This window comes from Gopherus evgoodei, chromosome 2 (assembly GCF_007399415.2).
Source record: "Gopherus evgoodei ecotype Sinaloan lineage chromosome 2, rGopEvg1_v1.p, whole genome shotgun sequence".
NCBI classification, from domain to species: Eukaryota; Metazoa; Chordata; order Testudines; family Testudinidae; genus Gopherus; species Gopherus evgoodei.
Genome location: NC_044323.1, coordinates 42,392,563 through 42,404,718, shown reverse-complemented (window position 1 = coordinate 42,404,718; position 12,156 = coordinate 42,392,563). Strand labels below are relative to the sequence as shown.

The window sequence follows — 12,156 nt, the reverse complement described above, 5'->3', positions numbered from 1 at the left end:
CTGCTTATAATTAAGGGTGATGACCCTTCCCTTTTTAAAACACAGTTTTCAGTTGCTTGTAACTTTGACAAACTTTAATAATTCAGGCTGAAAATTTCCAAAATTGCTTGCCTCAGACTGAATTTCTCAAAACAATTGAACAGTTTCAAAGAATGAGGTTAAAGAAAAATAAGTTTTGCCCATGCAACTCCTTCTTTGAGTAGTTCTAGCACCCTCTTGCTTTGGAGCAGGGACTTGAAAGTTAGCCAAGGTGACCACTGTGTCTGGTATGTGCATTTTGCCATCCCCATGAAAATCTGCCCAAATAAGCTAAATTCTAAGACTCTGAACAATCACAGTTCACACATGCTCAGTAGAAACTTACCAAACTTTGGGACTGAATTCCCTGAAGATTTTGTCCATAATAAACATGCTACAGACCAATGCTGCAGGGGGCTGGAGTAGGACTATCCCTGCAATTGCAGCTCTGGGCTACTATGGCCCAGGGGATGGTCCCCAAAACTTAAATGAGGGACCCTGCCTTTTCTGTACCCTAAATGCCCTCCCTGCTAACAGCCAGGCAGCACGGAGGAAAAAAGCTGCCTGATTTGAATGCAAGAGTCAGATTGGGGTGTGTCTAATTGGAGATTGGGACAAATAGCCTGAAGGGTTTTGGGGAGATTGGGATTGCAGGTTGGCAGGAGGAGAGGACTGGGAAACTGGGCCTGGGAGTTGGGTTGGAAGAGATGGAGACCAGCTGGGAAAGGAAACTGGGAGCCAGGCTGGGGAGACTAGGACTGGGAGCCAGGGAAGAATGGGCTGAGAAGGAAAATGAGATTGTCAAGGAGCCTGGGTGGTGGGCAAGAGGACTGGGAACCAGCGGGGATGGGAAAAGATATAGAAGGAGGACAATAAGCAAAAATTAACAGAAGCCCTTGACCTGTCCCTTTTACTAAAAATAACTGTGACAAAGTGGGTAGGGAGGAGGGTCAGGTACATGATTCCAGCACCACACAGCTGAAGAAATTCAGGGTGTAACAGAATTAACAATTCTCTACCTATCTTAATGTTTTTCTAAATCATGAGTTGCTGTAGTATCTAAGCACTGTACATGGTATTTTGGAACTGAAAGAAGTTTCTGAAGATGATGCCAAAACCCTCATCAGTGGCTGTTTCAATGGAAAATATTTAAGGCTGGGTCTGTATTATCTTTTCCAGGGAGTGCCCTATATGATGAAAATGCCCATTTAAGGGGATTCCCTATAGTCAGGGAGAGACCAGGGAGTGAGTGGGCTGTCAGGGACACAGAGTGATGATAGAGGCTTTTGAGTGGATGACCCTGGCCTCTGTCTTATCTCCCAGGATCCATGCAGGGGCCAGGGGTATCTGCAGAGTTTGTGGCTGAGCCCTGTGGCCTCTGTGACCAGGGCTACGAACAGGGAGTTTCACAAGGGAGTTTGGAAGGGGAGTGGGAAGGGGGCAACGTTCACTTGCCTTCTTTAAAACCTGTAAACTAAACTATATTCAAAACTTCTTGATTTAAACAAAAACACTTTCATTAACTTAGGTAGCTGTAGGAGAGAATTCAGGCAGAAGCCAGCAGCAGAATGGGGGCTATCCAGTTTATTGCACTGAATGCAGCATGTATGATTACCTGTCCTGTGGGTGAGTGGCGTATGTGTGCATTCGATGCAAGGAGCTCCTGGCCCTCAGAGACCGCGTACGGGCTTTGGAGGCCAGGTGGTGGAACTGGAGGCCAGGTGGTGGAACTGGAGGAGCTAAGGGAGATAGAAAAGTATGTTGATGAGGTTTTCCAGGACACTGTAGAATTGTCCCACCTCTGGTCAGACAGCCCCAGTGCTTTTGAGGAGGATGAAAGGCCCAGGGAAGTAGACCAGTCAACAGGAGCAGAGGGAAACCGTCCCATAGTTGGGACCCTCCTTCCAGATGGTGTTAGGGTATCCTCTCGCACTGAGGTTACCTCTCTAGGGGAGGGAACTCCAGTCACTAGGAAAATGTAGGTGTTAGTAATGGGAGATTCGCTCATTAGAAACATAGATAGCTGGGTTTGTGATGACTGGGAGAACTGTAGGGTGACTTGTCTGCCTGGTGCGAAGGTTGCAGATCTCTTGAGGCATCCAGATAGACTTATGTGTAGTGCTAGGGAGGAGCCAGTGGTCGTGGGACATGTAGATACCAATGACATAGGGAAGGGTAAGAGACATCCTGGAGGCCAAATTTAGGCTGCTAGAGAAGAGATTGAAATCCAGGATCACTATGGTGGCATTCTTAGAAATGCTCCCGGTTCCACATGCAGGGCCAGGTAGGCAGGCAGAGCTTCAGAGTCTCAATGTGTGGACGAGATGATTGTGTAGAGAGGAGGGGGTTAGATTCATTAGGAACTGGGGAAACTTTTGGGATGGGGGGAACCTAAACAGGAGAGATGGGCTTCATCTAAACCAAAGTGGAACCAGACTGCTGGCACTTAACATTAAAAACGTTGCAGAGCAGTTTTTAAACTAGGAGATGGGAGAAAGCCGACTGCTGCAGAAGAGCATGTGGATTGGACAGAGACTTCTCTTAGAGGAGAGTCTATTGATAAAGATTCTCTAAGTTTTAATCAGGAGGAGAGGATGGAAGAGGATAATGCAATGGCCAGATCAGACGAGAAACATTCACACAAAGAATCAGACACATCAGAAAAGGGCAGACAAATAAACAGGGACAAGTTTTTAAAGTGCTTGTACACAAATGCTAGAAGTCTAAATAATAAGATGGGTGAACTAGAATGCTTTGCAGTAAATGAAGATATTGATATAATAGGCATCACAGAAACCTGGTGGACTGAGGACAATCAATGGGACATAATCATTCCGGGGTACAAAATATGTCGAAAGGACAGAACAGATCGTGTGGGGGTGCAGTGGGGTGAGGAGTGGGGGTGCAGTGGGGTGAGGAGTGGCACTATATGTGAAAGAAAATTAGAATCAAATGAAGTAAAAATCTTAAGTGAATCCACATGTTTCATAGAATCTCTATGGATAGTAATTTCATGCTCTAATAAGAATATAACATTAAGGACCTATTATCGATCACCTGACCAGGACAGTGATAGCAACGATGAAATGCTAAGGGAAATTAGAGAAGCTATCAAAATTAAGAACTCAGTAACCGTGGGGGATTTCAATTATCCCTGGGAACATGTCACCTCAGGACAAAATGCAGACACAAAATTTCTAGATACTTTAAATGATTGCTTTTTGGTACAGGAACCGACAAGGTGAGAGGCAACTTTTGATTTAGTCCTGAGCGGAGCGCAGGAGCTGGTCCAAGAGGTAACTATAACAGGACAGCTTGGAAATAGTGACCATAATAAAACAACATTTAACATCCCTGTGGTGGGAAGAATATCTTAGCAGCCCAACACTGTGGCATTTCATTTCAGAAAGAGGAACTGTGCAAAAATGTGGGGGGGGTTAGTTAAACAGAAAAAAAAGGTACAGTAACTAATGTGAAATCCCTGCAAGCTGCATGGACGCTTTTCAAAGACACCATAATAGAGGTCCAACTTAAATGTATACCCCAAATTAAAAAACACAGTAAAAGAACTAAAAAAGAGCCACCGTGGCTTAACAACCATGTAAAAAGAAGCAGTGAGAGATAAAAAAGGCATCTTTTTAAAAGTAGAAGTCAGCTCCTAGTGAGGCAAATAGAAAGGAGCGCAAACACTGCCAAATTAAGTGTAAAAATGTAGTAAGAAAAGCCAAAGAGGAGTTTGAAGAATGGCTAGCCAAAAACTCAAAAGGTAATAACAAAATGTTTCTTAAGTATATCAGAAGTAGGCGGCCTGGTAAACAACCAGTGGGGCCCCTGGACAATCAGATACAAAAGGAGCGCTTAAAGACGATAAAGTCATTGCGGAGAAACTAAATGGATTCTTTGCTTCAGCCTTCACTGCTGAGGATGTTAGGGAGAGTCCCAAATCTGAGCCGGCTTTTGTAGGTGACAAATCTGAGGAATTGTCACAGATTGAGGTGTCACTAGAGGAGATTTTGGAATTAATTGATAAACTTAACAGTAACAAGTTACCGGGACCAGATGGCATTCACCCACGAGTTCTGAAAAAACTCAAATGTGAAGTTGTGGAACTACTAACTATGGTTTGTAACCTGTCCTTTAAATTGGCTTCTGTACCCAATGACTGGAAGATAGCTAATGCAACGCCAATATTTAAAAAGGGTTCTAGAGGTGATCCTGACAATTACAGTAAGTCTAACGTCAGTACTGGGCAAATTAGTTGAAACAATAATAAAGAATAAAATTGTCAGACACACAGAATAACATAAATTGTTGGGCAATAGTCAACATGGTGTCCGTAAAGAGAAATCATGTCTTACTAATCTATTAGAGTGTTTTGAAGGGGTCAACAAACATGCTGACAAGGGGGATCCAGTGGACATACTGTAATTAGATTTCCAGAAAGCCTTTGACAAGGTCCCTCACCAAAGGCTCTTACGTAAATTAAGTTGTCATGGGATAAAAGGGAAGGTCCTTTCATGGACTGAGAACTAGTTAGAAGACAGGGAACAAAAGGTAGGAATAAATGGTAAATTCTCAGAATGGAGAGGAGTACTAGTGGTGTTCCCCAAGGGTCAGTCCTAGGACCAATCCTATTCAACTTATTCATAAATGATCTGGAGAAAGGGGTAAAAAGTGAGGTGCCAAAAATTGCAGATGACACTAAACTGTTCTAGTTAAGACCAAAGCAGACTATGAAGAACTTCAAAAAGATCTCACAAAACTAAGTGATTGGGTAACAAAATGGCAAACAAAATTTAATAAGGATAAATGTAAAGTAATGCACACTGGAAAAAATAATCCCAACTATACATACAATATGATGGGGCCTAATTTAGCTACAACGAATCAGGAAAAAGATCTTGGAGTCATCATGGATAATTCTCTGAAGATGTCCACGCAGTGTGCAGCGATGGTCAAAAAAGCAAACAGGATGTTAGGAATCGTTAAAAGGGGATAGAGAATAAGATGGAGAGTATCTTATTGCCCTTATATAAATCCATGGTACACCCACATCTTGAATACGGTATACAGATGTGATCTCCTCATCTCAAAAAAGATATACTGGCATTAGAAAAGGTTCAGAGCAGGGCAATTAAAATGATTAGGGGTTGGAATGGGTCCCATATGAGGAGAGATTAAAGAGGCTAGGACTTCTCAGCTTGGAAAAAGGAGACTAAGGGGGGATATGATAGAGGTATATAAAATCATGAGTGATGTGGAGAAAGTAAATAAGGAAAAGTTATTTACTTGTTCCCATAATACAAAAACTAAGGGCCACCAAATGAAATTAACGGGCAGCAGGTTTAAAACAAATAAAAGGAAGTTCTTCATATAGTGCAGTCAACTCGTGGAACTCCTTGCCTGAGGAGGTTGTGAAGACTAGGACTATAACAGGGTTTAAAAGAGAACTAGATAAATTGATGGAGGTTAAGTCCGTTAATGGCTATTAGTGAGGATGGGTAAGGAATGGTGTCCCTAGCCTCTGTTTGTCAGAGAGTGGAGATGGATGGCAGGAGAGAGATCACTTGATCATTATCTGTTAGGTTCACTCCCTCTGGGGCACCTGGCATTGGCCACTGTTGGTAGACAGGATACTGAGCTAGATGGACCTTTGGTCTGACCCAGTACGGCGGTTCTTATGAGGGTCCAGAACTCAGAGCTGCTGGGGCTCCAGGGTCCCCTTCACCACCCATGGTGGCTGGGAGTTGCAGGAGGCACCGCTGGCTCGGGGATGAAGCAGAAAATGTCACAAAGGTCTCTAGAAGTCACAGATTCCATTACTTCCATGAGAAAAATCTTAGCCTTAAGTATGAAGCCCTCTGATACCACAGTGATAAGAACCATTCAAAAGCCCATGAAGAAATTAATAATTCTGTCTTCAGAGCAGGATTTGAATACTGTGCAGTAAATAAGGATGACTTCACATTGAACATTAAGGATAAAACAGATTATTGAGTAGCTGTTCATTAAGTGAGAACCGTTATTCGTATGCACTAAATGATGCTGTGGTCCTATACAAAAAATTTGATCACATAATTAAAGACTATCATAATGCATATGTGAAAACAGGCTAAATTAAGCTTGCACAGGTAATATTACTTCTTGCATTTCCTATCTTCATAGCGCTTGACATTTTAATCTTAATACAGTTCTTTTAATGTAAGGGTTTTGTGCATAATTGTAAAATAAAGGTAGTACAATTTATAATGGCCTACCTGTAACTCTTTCTGAATAGAAGAATTCAAACTGCTACAAAATGAGATTACAGAATTGCGATTTGAGAAGTTTAAAGAAAATAATGAGTATACTTAATTGTATTAGTAAAGAAGAAAATTGTCAGACACATAGATTAACATAATTTGCTGGGGAAGAGTCAACATGGTTTTTGTAAAGAGAAAACATGCCTCACTAATCTACTAGAATTCTTTGAGGGGATCAACAAGCATGTGGACGAGGGGGATCCAGTGGATATAGTGTACTTAGATTTCCAGAAAGCCTTTGACAAGGTCTCTTACCAAAGGCTCTTAAGCAAAGAAAGCTGTCATGGGATAAGAGGGAAGGTCCTCTCATGGACTGGTAACTGGTTAAAAGATAGGAAACAAAGGATAGGTATAAATAATCAGTTTTAGACTGGAGAGAAGTAAATAGTGGTGTCCCCCAGGGGTCTGTGCTGGGATCAGTCCTATTGAATATATTCATAAATGATCTGGAAAAAGGGGTAAACAGTGAGGCTGCAAAAATTGCAGGTGATACAAAACTGCTCAAGATAGTTAAGTCCCAAGCAGATGGCAAAGAGCTACTTACTTACTTCAAGTGCACACCCACAGACAGTAGCAAAAAATCACACCTGTAAACTGGAGTTGAGAGCACAAAGCATCTCACAAAATTGGGATTATGCTGCTTCCCCAAGAATAGCAGCACAGAAAGAATACCCATTTCATTTCTCTTGCTTGTGCACTTATCCTTCCCAAAAAATAATTTTAAAAGTTCTGGGTTGGAGAGAAGGACAAGAAAGCAGAGGAAAAGATTATACTGTTAAATTCAAAGGGACTCCAAGTTGAAATCACATTGCTGTGAAATTTCATCCCTAATAACTTCATACAACTTGCAATAACCAATATAACACAATTCCAAGTTGACAGTTCCCCAGTAGGCTTCTATTAGTTCACACAACTGTAGCCATTATAACTTTCTGAAAAGCAAATGTGGTAAGCAGCTCCTATCACCTGCTGCAATTATAGGGAATGGAAACATTTTAACTGCCAATGCTATTTTATACAAATTCAACTAATCCAACTTTTACAGGGAGTTCCACAACTTTCTGTGTCAAAGCTATGCCCTTTGTTGAGCTTGGAGCAAACTGTTTTTTCAGACTAAAAACGTGAGAGGATTAAAAAAGATTTAGTAGGATTTCACAGAATTTATAATAATTAATTGAGAGTTCAATAGAGTATTTACAAATATTTAATTAATGTATTCTTTGGAAATGACATTTATTTAAATTTAGATTTTGATCATATTCTAAATGGTTGAAATCTGGATCCCACGACAATGCAGTCATGCAATCAAATAATTGCTATGTTAATTTCCAAAAAGTGCTAACCAACTTTGACTTTCCAAATATTGTTGTAAAGCATGCACAATGCATCCGACTAGATACAATTGTATCCAGTGCTAGAGGTGTGCATGGTGCTTCTCAGTCAGAAAGAAGCCAGCCCCTGACCTGAACAGTTTATGATCTGATGGCCAATTCTGCTCTCAGATACACTGTTGTAAATCAGAAGCAATTCCATTGATGTTATTAAGTCAATCCAAATTCTTACAAGTATAATAATAGAGAGCAGAATTTAGGCTCGCTGTTTAGATATGACATTAAGAATAGAATAGCAACAATAAGAGGATTACTGTGGGGGCGGGTGGGGGCAGAGAATGACAACAGTATTAGAGTAAAAGTTAATGTGATTATTTGAATTATGTTATAATGATTCCATGTTGCTGATGGTTTTTTTAGATTGTAAGTTTTGGCCCAAATCCTGCAAATATGCTTAACTTCACATGTGAGTAGTTCCACTGAAGTTAATGACTATTCATGTGCACAAAGTTAAGCACACACATAAACCTTTGCAGGATTGGGGCCTAAACTAACAAAGTCCTGTGTGTTTTGGTGCAAGCTTACAGGTGCAGACGGGTTCTAGAGAGGGAGGCAAGGAAGAAGTATGGCTCATAGGAGTAAAAACAGGACACAAAGAGAAAGGAAACAGATAGGAAGAAAGGAAATGGAGACAGCAAAAGACTGTTAAGGGGTTTTTTTTTTTTTTTTTTTTACATAGGGGTTTGTAGCCCTAAGGATTAATCTGCTAGTCTGTATAAATATCTTTCTTATCAATTTGAGTATTTGATGTAATAGGCTTACAGATTTATATTAAGAATAAGTTGGTTGTAATGCAAATGACCTACAGGTCAAACATCCTGTATGTGACGCTAAGGAAACTTTAGCACATTTTGGGACCCTTACTCAGAAAAGTAACAACAGACAAAATATCTACGCAGATGTCTGGAGACCTTTGACTGAACCAACAACAGCAAAGGGTGGAAAAAGAGGATTTTTGTCCACAAATCTAACAAGTACACCACAAATACGTACATACCTGTCATTCATACGCACATACATACTAGACTATGGGGCAAGTGTATCCTAACATTTCCGTGGGGGAAGGATGAAATTTGGGCACAGGAGGAAGGATTTCCGACTAATGCTCTATAAAAAGGTGAGACAGCTCATCATTAGGCAGGCAATCTACCCATCTATTTGCTCCTGTCTACTCTTCATTGCCTCCACCTTCAACTACGTATCGATGTTACCCATCTACGACAGTTATTAACTATTGATAGGCCATATTATTATTTCTTTTCAAACTGTAAGTGTAAAGGGATTTAATTTTCCTTATGTTTTATTTTAGTTAAAGCATATAGAGTTAAATTAGGAAGCAAACAACTTGGCAGTAACTTTCTCTGCCAGAGGTGTGAAAACGCCCAAGGCGGTGCTGCTGTATTCTAACACCAGAGTGTGAGCATGAATCAAGTTTGCAGTTTATAACAGTGTATTACCATAAATATCTCTCTTAAAGAACTGCGATACTTGTAATTCTGTAATCCTAACGGTTTTACCATTTGCTTACCAATTTATTGATTTTAATAAAGAGGTCTTTATAACTATATCTGTCTCAGTGTAAGCTCCTGTCATGACCCCGAAGTTCCTTTTACAAATCTGTGAAGCCTGATTCAGGACGAACTTTATCTTCTGATCAAACATATTGACGAGCCAAACCCATACTAATTAATATCCAACTATTATTATTAATATTAATTAATTAAAATTAATCAAATAAAATTAAATTTGAGTGGATAAACTAAATCAACACTACTGACACACCCCAATTCAGGCTACAGGTGGCATGAATCCCACAATGGGAGCTGCAGGATGGGGCTGCACACAGAGCCACCTGGCTGCAGCTCTGCGTAGGAGCCAGAGGGGGGACATGGCCGCTGCTTCCAGCAGCCGCTTGAAGTAAGCGCTGCCCAGAGCCTGTACCCCCAGCCCTGATCCCACTCCCGCCCTCTGAACCCCCTGATCCCAGCCAGGAGCACCCTCCTGCACTCCAAACCCCTCATCCCCGCCCCACCCCAGAACCTGCACTCCTAGTCAGAGCCTGCACCCTAACCACCTGAACTAGCCCTGATCCTTCTCCCACCCTCTGAATCCCTTGATTCCAGCCAAGAGCACCCTCCTACACCCCAAACTCCTCATCCCCAGTCCCACACCAGAGCCCGCACCACCAGCTGGAGCCCTCACCCTGCGCCTGTGCACCCTACTCCCCCACCCCAGCCCAGAGCCCCCTCCTACACCCTGAACTCCTCATTTCTGGCCCCAGCCCAGAGCCCTCACCCTCTCCCACATCCCTACCCTAATTCTGTGAGCAATCATGGCCTGCCATACAATTTCTATTCCCAGATGTGGCCCTTGGGCCAAAAAGTTTGCTCACCCCTGGTGTAAGTGATAACACAAACTTACTCAATTTCACAGATGCTTAAGTACAACTGTGATGATTTTTACTTTCTAATCAGATCCCCCAGAAGAATTGACAAATAAGGAAAGAATGGCAAGAGAACTAGAGAGTAGCAGAGTAAAAAAATTCTGAAATGCCTCAATTAGAAAGAATCGAAAAGGAACAACTCTTCTGACTAAACTTAAACCCTAACTATGAAAACAGTTTGAGCATTTATAATAAAAATACAATCACTAAAAATTGCCATTGACATTGCATAGCATAGTAAATCTCCACACTATTTTAAAATTAAAGTATTTCTAAGAACTAAAAAACATGCAAAATTAGTTCTGAACAGTCTGCTTCCTTATATTTGATTTTGAACTTTTGCTCTCAGCAACAGAAGGCCTATAAAATTTGATGGGAATCCTGACCTATTCACAGATCAATGCCACTATAGAAAATGTTATTTACATATGGATTTCAAGCTGTTTTAGAAATAACTGAACTGTTATAAGGTAATAATACACTATTGTACCTATGTATGGGAGACTTAATCCACAATTAAAAACAAAAAATTACTAATTTTTTCCCTTTAATTGTTTTACCCTGAGACAAGCCAATAAATCACTGCTTTCACTGCTTTAAATTATGGTTGATATCACCTGAGGTTTTTTTTTTTTAAATAATTGATTTAAATCAGGTTGAGACTTCATAAAACAAAGTTGAAATTCTGTGCTATTGCAACTTTAGATTAAAATTTATAAATGAACTAAATTATAGATGCTGTTTACAAAAAAGAAATACCATGATTGGTAGGATATCTTCTTTGAATTTTACAAAAGTGCTATAGGCAAAAAACCAAAACATTGAAAAATTAAGGCCCTGACCCTGAAAACACTTAAGCAGGTGCGTAAATTTACTCTCATAAATAGTCCCATTGATTTCCACTATGCATGTGCCTAAGTGTATGCAGCATCAGCAGCTAAAATTGTATTTTTATTAGAAACTTTTTTCTCAGCTTAAACTCTCTCTCACTTCAAAATAAAATTACTTCAGTTTTAAAAATGAAAAACTACTCAGACTTTCAATACATTAACAAAGTTATTGTGAGCTTTTTTATACACACAGGTCATCATTTTCAAAAACAGGAGCTTAAGAGGCCCACTCTTAAAATACCTATGGATGGGATTTTCAAAAGCATCTCCTAGATTTAGGAGCATAAGTCTCAGTGGTTTAAAATATGGAGGAATGTAACCTGTTCAAAGCATTTCAGCTGTCTTGACTTGTGGATTTTCAATATATTGGAAGATGATTGTGTTCGCAAATATAGCGGAGATATTTGCTTATCCATTTTGTGTCTGAGTTTTTATTGTTCTTCTAGCAAGAATGCTAATGAGGTCCTGGACATGTCTTTTGCAGCACAGATTAACATTTTAAGTGTGAAACTTCTTAGTAGCATTCTTTAATGTAAAATCAGAAGTTCTACTAATGAGAAAACCAATTAAAGAAACAAGTACTAAATATCCACTTAGCCATCTAAAACTATAAAACAGGAAGTAAAGAATTAGCAACTTGTAAAAAGATAGATAATTTCCATTTTTTAAAATTTTATTTTTAAATTTAAAAACACTTTTATCCAAAATTCAATTATTTTGTCTATTTATTAAGGTAACTAGGAGACGTTTGAATGCTGCAAAATATTGTTTAAAATGCAGTCTGAGTGAATTCCTAGACCCTAAGACGCTATGTTCTGAGACAGTCAAAATTTAAAACACTTTCAGGCTTGGTAAATTCACATTCACCTTTCCCCAACTCCTCTTGTTGGCGGCTGGTGAGGTTGGTTTTTTTTTTTTTTTTTTTGAAGTACATGAAATTATTTGTGAGAGTCAGTGATCATTTAATTCACTCCCAATATTGTCTAATTACATTATCACATACCACTTTTCCAGGAGACTCTGCCTTATTACTGAAAGAGTAGTTATTCAATATTTCTGTTTTATCCTTTTAATTAAATGTGTTGCCACATTAAATATTTAATGTACATCAT

At 39.8% G+C, this 12,156-nt stretch overlaps 1 protein-coding gene across 6 annotated transcripts in view; it reads right to left on the bottom strand.

The window, feature by feature from the left end:
- The window catches only part of DBF4 (DBF4 zinc finger), a 59,743-nt gene that overhangs the window by 39,698 nt on the left and 7,889 nt on the right, over positions 1–12,156 (bottom strand). The gene's annotated exons all lie outside the window — the stretch shown is intronic.